Source organism: Amblyomma americanum, chromosome 4 (genome assembly GCF_052857255.1).
Source record: "Amblyomma americanum isolate KBUSLIRL-KWMA chromosome 4, ASM5285725v1, whole genome shotgun sequence".
NCBI lineage: Eukaryota > Metazoa > Arthropoda > Arachnida > Ixodida > Ixodidae > Amblyomma > Amblyomma americanum.
Window position 1 is genome coordinate 33,572,747 of NC_135500.1, and position 19,501 is coordinate 33,592,247.

The window sequence follows — 19,501 nt, forward strand, 5'->3', positions numbered from 1 at the left end:
GATTACGTGACACAGCTCCGCTATTTTTGCCGCCATCTCCGGGCGACACATCTCCGACGCCAGTCTCGACGATCTTCACATGTTCCATCCGAACTCGCGACTTGCACGCACACCTTTGTTCGCTGAGACTGTCCGCAAGCCGCTTCAGCGCCCCTACGACGGCCCGTTCCGTGTACTCGAAAGAACATCGAAGTTCTTCATCGTCGACATTCATGGACGCACTGACACCATTTCAATCGACCACTTGAAGCCAGCCTTCACAGAGGACGCCCCGCCCACTGGACCTTCATGTGTGCTTTCTCAAGTTGTATAGCATGATGAAAAGTAGTGTCTTTTGCAGCAGAGTTTATCATGGAATTGTGACGGTACACCCATCAATCAAAGCACCTGCCCACTTCATAGTATACTTACTCATTACACCGCATAAAGTACGGAGATGTAGCTTCAGCCTTGTGCTTGCAGCATGTATTTGTATCTGTTTTATTCAGTGCTACCACTGTGTCACGTTGTGCAAAATGGCATTGTAGGGTTCTGGAGGTTAACGACTCGCATCTTGTTCAGTTGCTAACCCATTTTATAATTTTGATTGCTTGTCGTATAGCATGTATATATTATCAACAATATTGGCCACAAAATATTTTGTTTAATGTTGGGCAAAAGCTTGTTTAATGTTTGCAGGATAAAAGGGCAGTGATAAACATTTTTAAGTTTTGAATATTTAGGTGAGTGCCGCATCATTATTGATGTGGACAAGTTAGACGGTAGTAGTTAGAAAAGATTCGGCTTAAGCATTTCACCATGCTGCACTATCTGTCGCAGTTGACAAAACATCACTTATTTCAGAGGGGACCGATTATTTCATTCCTGATTTTTATTTGCTGTGAAGTACAATTTCATGACATCAAGCATTCCTCTTTGAATCTCGTTGCTTTCCTTCTGCAGTTCCAAGAGCTGCTTTCTCAGCTTGGTACTTTCTCTGGCGGCCTTGGCTGCCCGGTCATCGGCTTGCGGCTGCATTGTCAGCAGCTCCTGCAAAAGTGAGCTCGCAGGTCTTTATCGGTGCCTTGTGGTGCTGTCGCTGATTTCTCTGGGCTGGCCCACGGTTCTCTGGGCCATGACATGGTGTCTTCAGCTGTATCATGGTCAGCATCAAGTGTAAAGGTTGCGAGAACCTCTCCAGCTCCATCTTCAGGAGCCTCTGGCACCTGCCAATACCAAGCAAGAGTTAAAAACTATAAATATGTATGCCACATAGCGGCAGGACATGAATCCTGATTGCTAGGCAAGGCCCAAAATACCGATTTTTGATAACTTATCAAGAAATCTCAGAGAAATGAGCAGGATAAAAAGGTAGAAATGACGACTTCCAACTCACAAGCCATTTCATGATGGGAAATGCAGTGTGAATTCTTCCTTTTATGAAATATTTGACATTATACTTGATTAGACTAAATTCCTATTAAGGAACACCTATGAAGTAATATAATACGGTTGACACAAGTTTTGGAAAATAAACATACTCGCTCCCAATTCTTTTATCTGTGGCCAGCTGATGCAAACAGTGTACACAAGGGCAGATTTAGGATTATCCGGTGTGCAGAAAGTGTTGTGCAGCCCCATTATGCAATGCATTTTTTTAACCGCAATTTGTTCGTCTTGGAGAGTATCATTACAGTCTGACAACAAAGATCTCTCACAGCGCACAGTGCAGTGTGTTGAAATTGTTTTATGTGTGATGACATTCAAACACAATCAAATCATGTGCAGCTCATTGGAAGCACTTCACAGAGCTATGCATCACCTCATCTTGTTCACCTTGCCGTTTCCCACAGGTTTTCTTTGCTTGTTGGCAGTTGAACATGTTCAAATTCTTTCATGTTCTCTTTTCACTGCCTGCTTTGGAGCAAAGTGCATATATATTAAGGTGAGTTTATTCGGTTATCTTTAATAAAACAGAAAGTGAATGAGACATGTCTTTTGAAAGGTTTAGTCACTTGCTTTGTGTCGTGTACTGTTTTCGAACTACATAGCTGTGATGGCATGAACACGTCCTCTTGCTGAGACAAAAAAAAAACATTTCCTTCTTGCAGCGTTGCTAGTCATGATGGATTACAATACTTGTGAAGAAAATATACTTGCTTGCATGGACTGTTAGATTGAGTTTACTGAACAAGTGATTACCTCCACTCTTTATTGCACCAGGCTACTGTCATTCACTGGCAGCGCTCCAAGAAAAGAGTGAAGCAGCCAGTAAAATGGCCATTCAATGCCTTTAGATCCAGTGCTTGAACCAGATCTCCTCAGCTTCCTAGAAACAAAAGGTAGTTTTATTCCATGAAACTTTGCATCAGAAAATATATAGGCGGGTAGCGTTTCGTTTAAAGACAAATAAACAAGCAACAAAGAACCGGCTACTCATATGGAAGGAGTACATATCCCGCCTGTCTTTGTATAGACTGGATGGGTGCAGAATCAGAGGACAAGCATGCTGGTCAGCACAATCAGCAGATAAAGTAGTACATCTCAAGCGTCAACCGTGCTAGCGCAGGTACCTGATTTCACGTCGAGATTACTTTGCTGTTGCTGCAGTTAATTTCGGTCGCAAATTATAAAGTGAATACCAGTTCTATACAGCCTCCGAGAATTTACTAATACCGCGCGACCGCCGACCGTGACCGCCAACAGGCTGCGAAAAACGTAGCAAGCTATGCTAGCTCGAGGCAGGACCTCCTACTGTTGCGCGAACTGTCACCATTAACCCCGGTTATCGTCATTATACAGCGCGTGCAAACTACGTCAGCGACGTTCGCACTGCCAGGCGGATGCATGCGATGCTATGCGCTCCAAAGTGCTTCAAGAACGAAACAGACCTGCGTGCTGCTGGCGCAGATCACTTTGGACGATATAGGAGTCAATTCAGGAGACGCTGCCGAATAACACTGCACTTGACGCGGTTACCGTTAGTAGACATGCAAGTGGTCAGTTCAAGCGAGCCGAGTTCAGGGCAGTAACGATCCGCGTACATCACAGGTTAGCCAGAAAAAGAGTCATGTATTCTACAGCAAAGTAGCTGTCATGCCGGACGAAGAACCATGCAGCACGGCGAATGTGTGTGCGTACGTGCGCGCACCAGATACCAGGATTAAAAAGCACTAAAATAGCTTGTAAAGTACAGCATTATATGAAATTGCTTTCGTACTTACCGGTAGTGATTACTGAGATTTTCCAGCTTCTGCCGGATCAGTTTTGCTGAATACTGCCCTTCGCCTGCCGGCGGGCCTGCGTTCACGGAGTGCGCCATGACAGGTGGTGCCAGCGGTGGGCCTTGTGCATCCCAGGCTGCTCTTCCCGAGCGACCAATCGTTTATTTTATCTGCCACCAGCCAAAATCAGTGTGCTTTTATAGAAAGTGTGCGTATGTCCACCTGCAATGTGTTGCGTATATATATCAAAAGTCGGCCAAGAGCATCGACCGCAAATAGAGCCGATACTTAATGGCCGAGGCACTGGTACTGGCGTCTTGGGTACACTAGTAAAGAAATCAATAAACAAAGTAAATTATCTTTCACATAACAGTGAGCCTCGATGCACGCTCTCAGCAATTTAGCCGCCAGTAATAACGCCACGTGTCTCTCTGAATCTCATGTTGTTTGCATCTTCGGAACAAAAATCACTGCACGCTATCGGGAGTGTTCATTTGTAAAAACCATTATTATTTGAAGCTAAAGCTGTTCACCATTGTCGCACTTAGCACAAAATTGAGTTAGAGCTTTGCAAACATTACACGCCGGTATTTTTCCTTTTAAAAGCAGACGCACATGTACTGTTTATTCCTGGGCATACCATTTAGCAATCAAATGTTTGACAGACATAACAAGGGGCTCCAAAACGACTTGAGGCGAACTTCGTCCCGCAGCGACATTGACCCTGAAGCCGGCCTTGCAGGCCAAACTGAAGCCGAAGTCCTCTGAAGTGTTCGGAAACATTCTTGATGGTGATGATGATAGCGAATTTTCATGGCGCAAGGGCACGTGTGGCCAAGGTGCTCCATGGCACAAGGTATTTTTCCTTTTACTCGATATGAGGTCAAAAACGAATTTCCCAAGCATTTCATCCTGAATAAATCGAGCACCAGGCATGCGGAAGCTTGTAGTCATTTTATCACCGGTGGCTACCTGGCGGTACTGAGGATCGAACCCCGCACCTCCTGCATGCGATGCGGATGTTCAAGCCACTAGGCCACCGCTGCTGTACAGCCCGAAACGTTCTTTCTGCCACAATGGTTCCCAGCGCAAACTTGAGTCCATAAAAGCGTTCCAACCCGAGCCCACAAACCGCCTTCGGCTGCTTTGAAAAGGATCGTTCGGGTGGCGTCAGATTCGCCGAAACGCTGGATGATTTTGTGGTGGCTTGGATGCAGCAAAAAGTGCCGATGTACCCGCACGATGACGTCACACACATAACGTATACTCTTGAAGCGGAGGCTCAATGGCCTCAAGGAAGCAAACACCCGCGGTGGCTCAGTGGTTAGGGGGATCGGCTACTGATCAGCAGTTACCGGGTACGAAGACGACCGCGCCGGCCGCATTTCTATTGAGGCGAAACAAGGCGCCTGTGTGCTGTGCGATGCCATTGCATGTTAAAGATCGCCAGGTGATCGAAATTATTCCGGAATCCTCCACTACGCGCACCTCTTTCTTCCATTTTTCTCTCAGTCCCTCCTTTTTCCCTTCCCTTACGGCCAGATTCAGGTGTCAGACGAGATACGTCAAGCCCGTGTGTTTCCTCGAACACACGGGCTTGACGTCCCGTCTGTTCTCCGTCAGGTAGTTACACGCAGTGACCGAACGCTCCGCGAGATCTACCTTGAACGATTAATAACTGGACGCCCCACTCCAGTTTTAGCCAACACAGTGCTGTGCGCGTGTGTGATTTAATTCCTCTAAAATGAACTAATCACGCGCACAACCTGGACACACTTCTTATTGTGTAAATAGTTTGTACATATTACTTCTCCCCCTATCCCCTCTTCCTGTCCTCTCACCTCTTTCATTTCATTTCTCCATTCTGCCTGCTATCCTTTATTTCCGCTGCCCCAGCTCAGGTGCTTCAGTATCGATGGCAGATGCCGGGGCTAGCAAAAATCTTTTCCTTCCTTTTTACTATTTTTTTAATAAACAGCCACTACCACAACCAGACGAGATGCGAGACAGATACCGCGCCATTTTCGTTCTCCCAAAACCAATAATAATAATTATAATAATAATATTAATAATAATAATAATAATAATAATAATAATAATAATAATAATAATAATAATAATAATAATAATAATAATAATTGGTTTTGGGGGAAAGGGAATTGCGCAGTATCTGTCTCATATATCGTTGGATACCTGAACTGCGCCGTAAGGGAAGTGATAAAGGAGGGAGTGAAAGAACAAAGCAAAAATGCGGTGCCCGTAGTGGCGGACTCCGGAATAATTTCGACCACCTGGGGATTTTTAACGTGCACTGACATCGCACGGCACATAGGCGCCTTAGCGTTTCGCCTCCATCGAAACGCGGACGCCGCGGGCGGGTTCGAACCGGAGAACTCCGGATCAGTTGCCGAGCGCCCTGGCGATTGCGCCACCGCCGCGGGTAAAAAAATCGATTTCAATTTTTCTGCAACAGATAGTATTGCTCAACCGGAAAAAGACTCGAGATTGGGAATCTCCGCCCAATTTCGATAACGTCATGTATTGGAGCCTGTTGTCTTAAAAGGGCTTCAAATTCACGCCCACGGGGAAGGCAGGTTTCCCCCGTCCATGATTAAGTTTCAAGCAGCTCTCTTGACTCAGGAGATCATGACCCAGATAGAGCAATACATTCTAGATCCAAAGCGCATAAGAGCCACGCCTATCATCATGGGACTCTGTGAGTAAGGCCTTTGACAGTGTGTCACACACTGCCATCCTCTCTCTCCTGTCACTGGTGAACGTAGGCAAACGGACCTACGACTACATCGCCATCTTTTTGGACGAGCTCACGGCTGCGCTGCACTTAGGGGACAAAAGTAGCGACAAAATTGCACTAGGCACTAGAGGAGCTCCGCAAGGCGCTGTACTTTTCTCTTTAAGATTACTATGAGTGACCTACGGCGTCTGTTAGCTGCTATCCCACATATACATCATTCTATATACGCCGACGACATCGCCGTATGGACCAACACGGCATTCGATGGAGATATTGCAGAGCTATTACAACGAGCTGTCGACACGGCACACTTTTAATGCAGGGGAACGGCCTCTCGTGTTCACCGGCTAAATCGGAACTCTTAATTATCAGGAACAAACAAGCCTCGCAGGCAACGCCCCACCCTCGGAAACCCATCGAGTTGCAGTGAACACTATTCTATACGCCCGGTAGCCATGTTTAGGGTTCTTGATTTGTTGATTCATAATATAATAATAATAATAATAATAATAATAATAATAATAATAATAATAATAATTGGTTTTGGGGGAAAGGAAATGGCGCAGTATCTGTCTCATATATCGTTGGACACCTGAACCGCGCCGTAAGGGAAGGGATAAAGGAGGGAGTGAAAGAAGAAAGGAAGAGGAGCCGTAGTGGAGGGCTCCGGAATAATTTCGACCACCTGGGGATCTTTAACGTGCACTGACATCGCACAGCACACGGGCGCCTTAGCGTTTTTTCATAATATTACTCAAAACAAGGAAACGATCCGCCGGCTACGCGTCACGGCGCACCGGATAGGCGGGGTCGGCGCACCGGATAGGCGGGGTGGTGAGGCGCACTGCGACCCGTCACAGAGGCATGACAAAGAGCCTCTTAATAGCATCATTAAAGCCAAATCAGATTGACTGCTGCAGTTGGGAATATTTAACACGCTCGCTGAGCTAATCGAAGGCCATAAGACGGCACACGTGACCGGCTTGTCGCGCACTGTTGCGGGAAGCGTAATTCTCGACAAACTCCACATCCACCCCGTTGAGGAGGTGTGTCCTACACAGCATTTATCGGCCGACATTACTAGTAGACTAGTTGTTAAGCCAGTAGCCTAGAACATGCTGCCAGGCAGACACGACACCCGCAGGAAAGAAATTGCGAAGGCCCTTGGGACACGGTACGACAACGAGCCACGAGCCGTGTATGTGGATGCGCCTCAGCACATTAAAGGCGGGACATACGTGGCATATATGGCCACTCCAAGGCCTGCTCTCGTTAACACCACATCGTTTGACGCTAGAGGCAGAGGAAGCAGCTCTCGCTGCGGTCATCGCGGATCCCCGCACCAAAACGACTATAAGCGACACTAAGAACGCCATTCAAACTATCACCAAAAGCTCGGTAAGTGCGCTCGCAATGCGAATTCTGCGCAACCCAAATCTCGATCACAACATCAGTCTCGTATGGGTTCCGGCTCACGCGGGTAACTCCGGAACCGATTGGGTCGACCATCTAGCCCGATGTTTGACCTACCGGGAGACGGGAGACCTCTCGCGAACGGACGCCCCCGTCGAGGCGCCTCGCTGGTACGCGGAGATTACAAACATTTATAGCGAGCTAAGGTGCACGTATCCCGCCCCTCACACCGACCTTGACAGGGCGCAACAGACGACACTGAGACGCCTACAGACAAAAATTGTCAGTGCTTTAGCTCAGCTATAGTTATACGCAGCGAGAAATTGATATATTGATACCGTTGAAGGGAGGTATCCATGCGAAACGACTGTGATGCGGCCGTCGTGTTACCTCCGAATTTTATACACGCAGCTCTGCATTCGCAGTTATGCACACAGCTAGCACGTGGCATAGGCGTGCGTCATGCGTGGCCCCCGCGGCGAAGGTCGGCCAGCTGCTCCTCTTTGGCGCATTCGAACAACCGCTCTTCCTCGTGACGTCACGCGCGGCGCACCGGCTTCTCCTCTCCTTCCGCAGCGCATGCGCAGAACTGGCCCTTCCGGACCACGGCGAAATACTCGACTAGCAGCCAAGTGTAACTCTTGTTACAACAGCCATTTTTAGCCCCTACCGATTATGTTTTATCACAAAGGGTGAATATTACCCTACAAGCCCGCACTGCGGTGGCGGGAGGCATGCCACTCAAGACAATGTGTTATAGGAATGCGCTAGCAAACCTCCGGCGACGCCACTCTTGCCGGCTCCCTCGGAAGATGAACTGGACAAGCTCTTGGCCAGTTCATGAAAAACAATACAGCTGGCCCTCATCACGCCAGCTCAAGAGGTCGCTCCAGGCTGGGGGCCGCCCTGGACTCGCCGCAGCCCCAACTAATGCCTTCCGTTTTGTGGCAATAAAGTTGTAACCACCCCCACCCGAATCCCCGACGCGGTGTCTAGGCGGCAAGCTCTGGCCTTTATTCAGCAACAACGTATCACGTGGTTAGTGACGTGACGCAACTTGCGAGAGCGAGCTGTTGTCAGCTCAGCGAAGGAGCGAGCGGTAGCAGTGCGACAAGTCACGTTTTAAGACGTGTCAGCCATACTTGCGGTGAGCCAGAGGTCAAATGCATCCGTAATTTGACCTTCAGGTTTGCATTCGAGAAGTGCAGCTTTTCGCTCCAAAAAGTTAGCCGTGGTTCAATCCGGCTGAACCCAGTGAGGTGAACGAAGACTCTGTTAAGGTTATCACACGAAGGTGAGCACGCGCCACACGTTTTGTAGCGAGGGCTACACTACATTTCCCTCTGTGCGATGTCAGTGCACGTTAAAGAACCCCAGGTGGTCTAAATTTCCGGAGACCTTCACTACGGCGTCTCTCATAGTCTGAGTCTCTTTGTGACTTAAACCCGCACAAACAATAAACCATAAACTACACTACCCAGTCGATCATTTCGCCGTGAGGCTGGGAGGCGATTGTGCGCATGCGCGAAACCAGAGAGGAGCAGTAGGTGCGCGGCGCATGACGCCGAAGTTCGCCGCCGCCGCCGCCACGTGAGCAGCCGCACCGGCTGGATTACGCCCGCCGGCGCCGCGCGTCAATGCGCATGCGCGGCAACCAGAGAAGGGCAACTGGTGCGCGGCGCATGACGTCAGAGCTCGGTCTCCACCGCTGCCGCGTGCGGGGTCGTGTGGATAAACTGCGTATGTGCGGCTGTGCGTATAAAAGCTGACATGATACGACTAGTTTGTATCACAATCGCTTTGTATGGTTGACTACAAGGACATTCCAGCCGTCGCTATGCGGCGTTACTTGGTTAGACGTCTGGCTTCTTGGGCCTCGATCATTGTGAACAACGGAGAAGCATGCTGCGTTCGACTACTGGAAAGTGGCATCGTCATCCAGGGAGTTTATGTGGCACCACATACGTCTATCAAGGAGTATATCCATCTGGTTGCCACGTGTATACCCACGTGTGGATCAATGTCTGAGTTGTGTGTGACTTTGGGTGATTACAATAGGAAAGAAGACTCTCTTAGTCGACACATGAAACAGACGTTTGATCTTACTTTAGCTAGCGATCCTCGCATTCTGACTACACAGTGCACGGGGAACTACTATTGGCCTTACGTATATGACAGAAACCAACCAGTCTTAACACTGTTTACTGCGTATTACTTTACCGATCATCGGACAGTGTTTATCTCTGAGAAAACAATTGACCAAATAAACAATGTATGTCACCGAATACCTCTTATATGCTTGACATTATAGCCAGAACAACAAGCTCGACAACATGCGTAAACAGGAAGGGACTGCAGCTCTCGCGAACTATATACTGGCATAGTTGAGCTAAGCCATTGCCAATTTTTTATACAGCGAATGGCGCATTACGCGATTTCCTGCAGTTTCAAGAGTGCTGTCGGCTTCGCAACGTAGCGTCACGTGATTCGATAGTTGCCAGGCGAGCGAGTGCCGTCGACTCAACGCGCGCAGCTGCGGCGCGGCGTGGATAGTCGCGTGGCATAACGTCCAAGAGAACATTTTAAGGTGACAGCCTTTCTTGGCTGATGAGTAGCGTGGACAGAAGTTGTAGCCGGAAGCTGTAGGCGGAAGTTGTCCACACGAAGTGTCAGTCATAAGTTGTGTGGTAAATAAAAGAAAAATATTGAGTAAGGAATGGTTCTTAAGCAAAGTGTACGTAATGAAATAAACTAGAAATTAAACGCGAAATGAAAAGTTACATCTAAATGAACAACAAAACCAAAAAGGAAAGAAATGAAAAAAAATGAAGGAGAACGGAAACAAAAAAAACTAAAATTGCAGAAAATAACAGGAAATGAAAAATTAAGGGAGAATGAGGACCGGCAAAGGATTTAGCATTCGTGGTCTTAAAGAAGCTGAAGCACTTTTCGAAAAAAAAAAGAGTTTCCTGCGGCATATTGTAGTTTCTAGTCCGCAGACAAAGAATTCATAAAGAGCAGAAATAAAGGCAAAAGGCTGTTTTTCAGATGAAAACGCGCCCCATCTCCTCAGGGCGCTGAGCGAAAGCCGTTGTTGTCGGGTATATGCCGGGAACGTCGCGACTTCATTCACGAATATCTCCGGCCACCACCGACGGCGTTGCTGCGTAGCGCGTTGCTTCTACGTTTTGGAAATTGTGGATAATTCTAGCAGCGTTGAACAGCTTGGACTCTCACCATACATGTTCGAGCCATCAGCAGCTTCAGAAAGCGGCGGAACCAAACCAACGACGCAGCGGATTGCGCCGGTAGCTAAAGTCAAGTCGCGACAGTTTCACGTGTTGAAAGTCTCCACTGATAGATATGTTTTGAGTAGTTACATAATAATAATAATAATTGGTTTTTGGTGGAAACGAAATGGCGCAGTATCTGTCTCATATATCGTTGGACACCTGAACCGCGCCGTAAGGGAAGGGATAAAGACGGGAGTGAAAGTAGAGAGGAACAAATAGGTCCGTAGTGGAGGGCTCCGGAATAAATTCGACCACCTGGGGATCTTTAACGTGCACTGACATCGCACAGCACACGGGCGCCTTAGCGTTTTGCCTCCATAAAAACGCAGCCGCCGCGGTCGGGTTCGAACCCGGGAACTCCGGATCAGTAGTCGAGCGCCCTAACCACTGAGCCACCGCGGCGGGGTAGTTACATGCGCGTGCGTATCTATTGTGTAGGTGCATGTGCAAGTGGCAGTAAAAGACGAAATTGCTCCGAATTGTTGTTGTGATGCACTGCTGCATTAAAGCCTGGCCACCAACTTGTAACGCCTGTAAACCTGATCGAATGCAGATCACCGGCATGCTTAATTAAACGAGTTTTGCGAGGTAAAGCATTTGTTTGTTCATTTATTTATAGTAACGTGCCTAGTTACACCCAATGACCTTTTAGAACTACAAAAGAATGCCAAACTGGATGAGTTGGAGTGGGTTCACTGCTTTACTACAGCGCGAAGAGACAAGACGACGGAAGAAGCTCTCGTGTGTGCTATTCCTTCTGTCACATGTTGGGCTTACGGTTCAGCCACGAAACTTCTAAACTTATCCACATACGTTTTTCTTTTCTTTTCACAAGCTGGACGCGCTTTTGACAATAATTTTGACTGAGTTTCGGAGCTCGCAGTGCTGCTCATCAAAATTCCTGTGCTGCGAGATACAGTTGCTGCTGCTACGTACCGAGATAACCAGCAGAATTGTGGCAGATACATGCGTACCGTGGCTCGACGACTTTGCCGTTCTGACTCAAGGACAAGTTTTCATGAATTCCGGCGCCATTGCCGACCCCGCCGCTGTGGCTCAGTGGTTAGGGTGCTCGACTACTGATCCGGAGTTCCCGGGTTCGAACCCGACCGCGGCGGCTGCGTTTTTATGGAGGAAAAACGCTAAGGCGCCCGTGTGCTGTGCGATGTCAGTGCACGTTAAAGACCCCCAGGTGGTCGAAATTATTCCGGAGCCCTCCACTACGGTACCTATTCTTCCTTTCTTCTTTCACTCCCTCCTTTATCCCTTCCCTTACGGCGCAGTTCATGTGTCCAACGATATATGAGACAGATACTGCGCCATTTCCTTTCCACAAAAACCAATTATTATTATTATTATTATTCATTGCCGAACATCAGCCATGACCAAGCGTTCATGAATGGAAATGTTTGCATTTCTTAAGTATAGGTTGATATAATCGGATTTTGTTCACTAAGGTGCAGCTGAACGTGCTGCGCGCTGATAAAATTTTAAGAGGATGGCTCGTGTTGCCAGGAGGTGCAAGAAATCAGGAAAAAGCAAAAAAGGCACACAATGCGTAACGAGCTCAGAAAGCTTACAGCACAGACTTACTGAGGCACACAGCCTTGAAGTTGCTCAAGCTCAACGTGGATGGGAACCAACTGGAAAAGGCAAAAAAGTTTACAAACACGTAAGCAATATAACAAAAAGAAAACTATTGATGCACACATTTTGTGCAGGCATGCAGCTTCGGTAAGCTGCGTACCGCCAGTTTGTGTAGTTGACGTGGAAGAGCCTGGTGGAGTACACCCGACGGATTCTACCAAGCTGTGTGCTTGGCGCTGTTCGAAAGAAGTAATAATAATCATAATAATAATAATAATAATAATAATTGGTTTTTTGGGGAAAGGAAATGGCGCAGTATCTGTCTCATATATCGTTGGACACGTGACCCGCGCCGTAAGTGAAGGGATAAAGGAGGGAGTGAAAGAAGAAAGGAAGAGAGGTGCCGTAGTGGAGGGCTCCGGAATAATTTCGACCACCTGGGGATCTTTAACGTGCACTGACATCGCACAGCAGACGGGCGCCTTACCGTTTTTCCTCCATAAAAACGCAGCCGCCGCGGTCGGGTTCGAACCCGGGAAGTACCACGCCAAAACTGGTTTATATACAGGCTTCAAGCATTACACAGAAAGCCCGAACCAAAGAAAGCAAACGGCACTGGCAGAAGATTACGTTTATCGGTCGTCCACCAAAGATCGAGCAGCAGCGGAGGGAGCACAGCCTGACGGCTGTACGACTCTCTGTGCATGGTGTCACTTCCGCCAGTTCTCCCTTTTTGACGTACCCTTACCCGGCGCTTCTGGAAGCAACGAGGGCGTGTCGGCGGCGGGTATTTAAGAAGCGATTACAGCTCTTTTTGCGGACAGAGTCGATAAAAATTTACACACATGAATTTCAATGGCCCTTCTTCCTCACCACAGCATTTCATGCGATTTGGAAGCCGTTTCAGTTGCCCTTTAAGCAGTTTTCTTGTTCTTGCGGGAGAGTCGCGGACACCTGAACCAACCAGGGATTGCGTAATTGTTCAGTATCTCACGGGAAAATAAGCATTGCTCCTTTTTTTTTTACCTGCCGCGGTAGCTCAGCGGTTAGCGCGCTCGGCTACTGATCCGGAGCACCGGGTTTCGAACCCGACCGCGGTGGCTGTGTTTCGATGAAGGTGAAACGCAAAAAGGTGCCCTTGTGCTGTGCGACGTCAGTGCACGTTAAAGATCATTGGGTAGTCTAAAGTATTCCGGAGTCCTCCACTACCGCGCCCCTTTATTCCTTTCTCCTGTCAGCCCCTCCTTTATTCCTTCCCTCACGGTGCGGTTCAGGCGTCCGACTATATGTGACACACACACTGCGCCATTTCCTGTCCATAACAGCCAATTCAATTCAATTCCATTTGGTTTGGGGAAGCATACAAGAGGGCAATGATTTGCTTTTTTTGTCACGGTGAGACAAGCAGTTTATCTTATTTAGTCATCTGAGACACGATAACCATCCGCGCAGATATTAGACTCCTTTACCATACCGCGTACCGTGTTAGCGTTAGCTTTACCCGAGTACCGTTAGTCTGCGCGTCTTCAGTGTGCATGCGCAGATCGTTTGGAGGGCTCCATATGGCGCCACGTACCCGGCAGCTGCGTTCGCACCAGCCGTCGGTTCGAGAACAATCAGAACGGCCGCACTGGAGATGGGTGGGCTCCCGAATATTCAGCCGTCGCTTCGAAAACAATCAGTACGGTCGCACTGGAGGTGGGTGGGCTCCCGAATATTGACACGGTGTGCTAAAGGTGTCCAATAGTTTAACAGTTCGACTCTCGCTCCAGCCACTGCGGAGACGTCGAGTACCCCTATTATGCCGACAGCGCGCAGAGGACGAAATGTCCAGGATTTGTCAGTCTAGTTGGCGTTTACCGAAGTGGTTCTTAAAAGAACTCTTTATTTGGTTGACTTTTGCCCACAGATACCTGTACAACCAGGCGGCGTAGATAATAAGAAATGTGTTGGGCGGACCACGAAAGAGAAGAGCACCGCTTCTCTCGGCCATGGTGAATTTAAAGTTTGCAAAGAAACTCCGATTGAGCCTCGTAACTACGCAATCTCGAGCAATGTAGAAGTCTTTGAATGTGGCTGCGGTCATTCTAGATAAAAGGAGCCACCTCTCGCTTCAGACAATGTTAAAGTCGCGTACCGCCGGGTTTGTGCAAGAACGAATTAACATTAACAACCTTCGCGGGATTGCGTCCTTTTCAAGATGAGTCGATCACATACTTATCAACGAAAAGAGAGGTGGGCAAATAAATTCGGCAGAGACAATTTAAGACTTCTTACGTGTATGAATTAAGAAGCTCTATAGACCCTCGGGTGAAATGTTTTACCTGAGCCCCCTGTTCGCACCTCTGCCATACTGCCCCATTGCCTCCGCTTCACGTTTCCGCAACGCGACGTTGGCCGCACGCTTTTGTCGCTTCACGTCCGCTTCCCGCTTGCGTAATTGAACGTATCAACCGCCTGAGACTAGCTTTCCGCGCTCGTACTGTCGCTGTGATTATCGATGTTGCAGCGCGATCTCTCGGTGATTTCTATGGTGCCGAAGAACACAAAACATGCATGGACGCGGCAAGGTAAGATGCAGCCTACGTGGTCCGTGCAACCACGCCGCGATGTACCCCAATCTCCGCCGTTATAATGCGTGCCCCCCCCTCCCCCCCCCGCAGCGGGACAGACAGCGATAGCGCCGGCTCTCGCTGACCATAGTACGCGCACAGCCCTCAATGACTCAATACGACCAATCGTAAATTACTCGATAGGCTACATCCGCATTGCCGCCGCACGCATTTTCCGCGGCTGCACTCGCGACCGCAAAATTACGCCAATCAATGTACCCGCCCACGCGGGCACCTCTGGAAACGAAGAGGCCGACCGACTTGCCCAGGGATTAACAATCCGAACAGCTAGCCCCACGGAGCCAGGCGCCCTCGCTGAAGCCCCCGGAAGTTTACCGCCTCGACCGAGCACAGACGACTCTGCTCCGCACCTTGCAGACGCACTCAGTTCTCAGAAACTCAAGGCCATGACTAATCGCCGATAGGGAATACGACCCTACACGCCCAAATGGCAACCACGGATAGCCCGCCGCTCAGGCGTACATCCTTAGGGGATGGGAAAATATCCTGCCCCCACGGGTCCTCCGGCCAGCATCTTCTGCGGAAAGCTGGGACCAACTCCTCACCCAGCCAGACAAGATCACTCAACTTGCACTCATTTCGTAGGCCCAGGGTCGTCGCCTCACACCTGGGGGCCACACAGGACCCACCTGCCCTAATTTCCGACAACTGCGGAAACTAAAGTTGCCACTCTCTCTATTTCTCCACTTCTTGCCATCTCCATGACTCTCCGATTTTTTGTGCCCTGATCAACACTACGGGCTTTAAAGTAATGCGACATATGAATCTTTCGCCTTGGAATAAAGTGAATTAATAGACAGATATGGCTATATTAGCGCTCATAAAATGGCTTTCGACTCACGACATGCACTACTACTCTTAGGTTAGACGTCCCTCGTATCTTGTCACTCCATCACGAACAAATTCAGAGTCCTGTTGACATAGTAGGTGCATGATCTTGTACGCCGCGAAGTAGCGGCGAAAAGGTATTCACTCAGTCCACCGTGGCGAATGGGTGTCCAAGCAAAGACTCGGTGTAGCTGGCTTGCATTCTGCGTGGCGTCGACGTCTATTGTGATGCCAATCGACGGTGCGCTACTCGTCTTGAATGAGCAGCCGGGCATGAGGTCGAGGTCCTTCTGCGCACTGCACACTCTAAACCGAAAGGTGCAAAAATGTATTGAGGTGTTCTCTATCACACTCCCTTTTATGAAATCGAGTGCGATAGATTACAGACGACTCCCTTTATACCCCCATATGGGCGTATGCATGTTTAGAGTCGAGTGCAGGGCCAGTATTCCGAGTTGGTGCCATAATAAAGGTGTCATAATCTACCGCAGCTGCTACACCTGATTGGTCGTAACGGCGGAAGCGGATGTGGTGGTTCGGCTGCAGCGAAAAGGGGCGAAGAAATAGGATGGTGACGTGTGACACATAGCGTACGCTCCTCTAGCAGCAGATGCCCAAGAGCAGCCTACAAGGCGGCGCGCTCGGAAGCGGACCCTGTCGCTTCGAAGTGAGCTAGTCGGTGTTACTGCGTTTTTCGGCATGTGAACTGAATATAAACTGGGTACTGGTCTTTCGCTTCGCCTTATCTTGCCTATAAGAAATTGGATGGACTATAAATTTGGGCTGGTTTCTATTTCGCTTGGCGACTTGGTAGCTGCTAGGTCTAACGAGCAGCGGTTTGTTGTTGTAGAAATTGTTATTTTCATTCAAACCGGATGGCGCCACAATCACCGGAGTTATCTCGTCTGCGTATGTTGAATGATGTAACATGAAGCATGATGACCCGCAAAATATTTGAGTCTACTGCGCGCAAACGTGCTTTTCCTATTCTAGAGCTCTCTATTAGCTCTTGAAGAGCCCAGCGTCATGATCATGTGTAATGTCTGCCAGCGTGAACCACTCATCTGCACGGACGGTCAGTCGCCAGCGGCGCGCTGCCACACCGACTTGTTTGACATGCCAGAGGTGGTTCTTCGGCGTACTTTAGGGCTCTCGATAGCCGTGGTGGTGTGGCTCTGCATTGAGTTCGCGAGTTAGCTCGCAGGTTAGTTTCCAGGCGTCAGTGTGGGCAGGCATGCGCTTCGTACCATGGTGAACTTATGAAAACTTCGTCTCCGAAGTCTCCCAACGCATCTATCTAGAGAAACACAGCGCGACGAATTTTTTAAACTCATACGTTTTATTTATTGGCGGCAAATAAATTAAAAACCTATCAGCGGCATCTGGCGGTTTTCTTGCAGTGCTTGTATAAAAGGAATGACAAAATTAAATTACCGTCTGACAACCATCCGATAACAGCGCCAACTTACGTTCAGCAATGTTGCAGACGGCAATTCATCACGGCGTCTTGGTTCAGCACGGCACGGAGCGCGCATTGTGCAGCGAGTGAGTGCACACAAATTTTCTTCTCCGTTCCCTTTTCCTCAAGATAAATGTAAAAAGCCGTGTAAAAAACGAACAAGCTAGCTAGCTGCCTTTTATTTACGGTCGGCGATCGATGGCTGTTGCGGGCACCTTCTGTCACTGAAAAGCATGCGTATTTCGTACAATATTTTCTTCAAGTACACCTCCGGCCTTTACAGTAGAGAAAAGAGTATGTGAACTATTGTCTTCATTTGTTGAAGTCCAATGGGCAAATAAAGCACCTTTGATATTACCCCTTTACAGTGGAATCCGGTCGGCAACTAAACTTGTACGTGGGTTAATGCTTCTTCTCTCGCATTGGTCTCGTTCCATGGCTTTGTCGGTAAAGAGCAACAGTCACACTGGACATTTTGCTGTCCCCGCAACGGGCTCACCGCAACGCAGTGACATCCTGCCGCCGCTCACAGTCGCAACAGAACCGACATCCGCTTCCGGCGATTCGACCAACCAAGTGCGGCCGCTCCGGCAGATTGTGACGCTTTTTATTATGACGCAAGCTCGGAATTTGGCCGCAGGTAGCCGACGACGTCTAGGTTGTCCCCGTCGGTGACGTCCTGCAACATTGCGTCGAGCGTTGTCATCATGGCCTCCCTGCTGTGTACGAGGTGATAGGGTTTCACAGGGTTCTCACCTTAACTGTGGTTTTTAGGCGAAGGCAAATTAGGGCAAGATCGCGTCCGATGGTCTGTGTTCGGTGTCAACGTAGATGGAGTGTACCTACATGCAGTTCTTTTCCATTTTACCCCCGTCAGGGTGCCATTGCGATGTATACGGCAAGTGAGAGGTACAGCCGTTTTTTTTATAGAGTATTAGGAATGGCCGCCAGCTGGTATTAGGATTGGCGCCAGTATGTCTCGAGGATTGCCACCAAGACAGAATCTCTTGCCAGGTGTCTGCGGGGTGCATTTACCGCGCTCGCCTGGTCGTTGCTGCGTGGGACAAGCGGGGAGCAGGGTTCTGCGAAAATCCCTTTAAGGAGTCGTTGCCACGGGCCGCGAAGTGGTTCCGGCTGTCTTCCGATTTTCCCAGACGTCTCCATCGACCCGACTACCCCTGGCCTCACGGGCACAGCACCAGCGTGGGAACAGATCGCCACAGTGGCTTGTCTGCAAGCTTCGCCGGCCATGCCTAATGGCAGAACCACTGGGGATTATCTTATCTCCCGACGGGGCTGCGCCTCGGTTTCTTCGAAGTTCACCGACCGGCGGAGAGCGGGCCGACCACCTGACGTCGCCTGCCAGCCTGACGGGGTCCTGGCCGCACACCCCTCTCCCTCGGGCTCAACTTATGCCATGGGTGTGTTCATGTGTGCGGAGGTGTCTGTGTATTATAGCGCAAGTTTTGTCCACATCCACCACGACGAGGGCGTCCCCTACCTGGGGAATCCAGGGAAGACGCAGTATATAAAACTGGACTGCAGATGCAGTTGAAGCAGCTCACTTCAGAACTCAAAAGCTTGTAAATATGTAAAATAAACCAAGTCTTCTTCCTCCACTAACAAATCCTTCACTCAGCGGCACTCCTATCCTGGACGGAGCGGGCGTCATCTTGACCGAGGTTGTGTCGAGAAGCGACCCCGATCCCCACCTTCAACAAGAGTCAGCGTAAGCTATCTCACAAGAGTGGATTGCAAACGCAGCTACTTGTTACTGCTTGCAAGCAGCAAAAAGGAAGTGAATTAAATACAGTGCCGCCTGTCATTCGCCATTAAATATGACCGATGACAAACCTTGAATTGAGAAGACATCAAGGCGCTAACATCGCGTTACCTATTCCTCGCATTCCATGACATCCCCTTCATCACTTCAACTCCCGCCTACTCCCCCCCCCCCCCCCTCACAAGTCCCTCTACAAGATCCAACAGAGCACGTGGCGCCATTTACAGGCGCCGATACTTTCCTCTCTCCTGCCCACCTTGCCCTTATCGCGTTCACTGCGTCGTGGCCCACCGGTGGGTCACGCAACGCAGTCAAGCCGTAGTGGTGCAAAAAACGAGGCGTTTCTTGCAGTGCGGCGCCGATATGCTTCCACAAATGCATGCTAATTCGTTTTCAGTATCATATCACTGATGGAGGTAGAGATATAAAGCGCGCGCCCCGATATAAAACGCACGACAGAATTTTTTGTCGCGCATCTGTCGCGCGACACAATTTTGTGTCGCAAGACAAGCTGTCTTGTCGTGCCTTCTGTCATGCGACAAGCTTC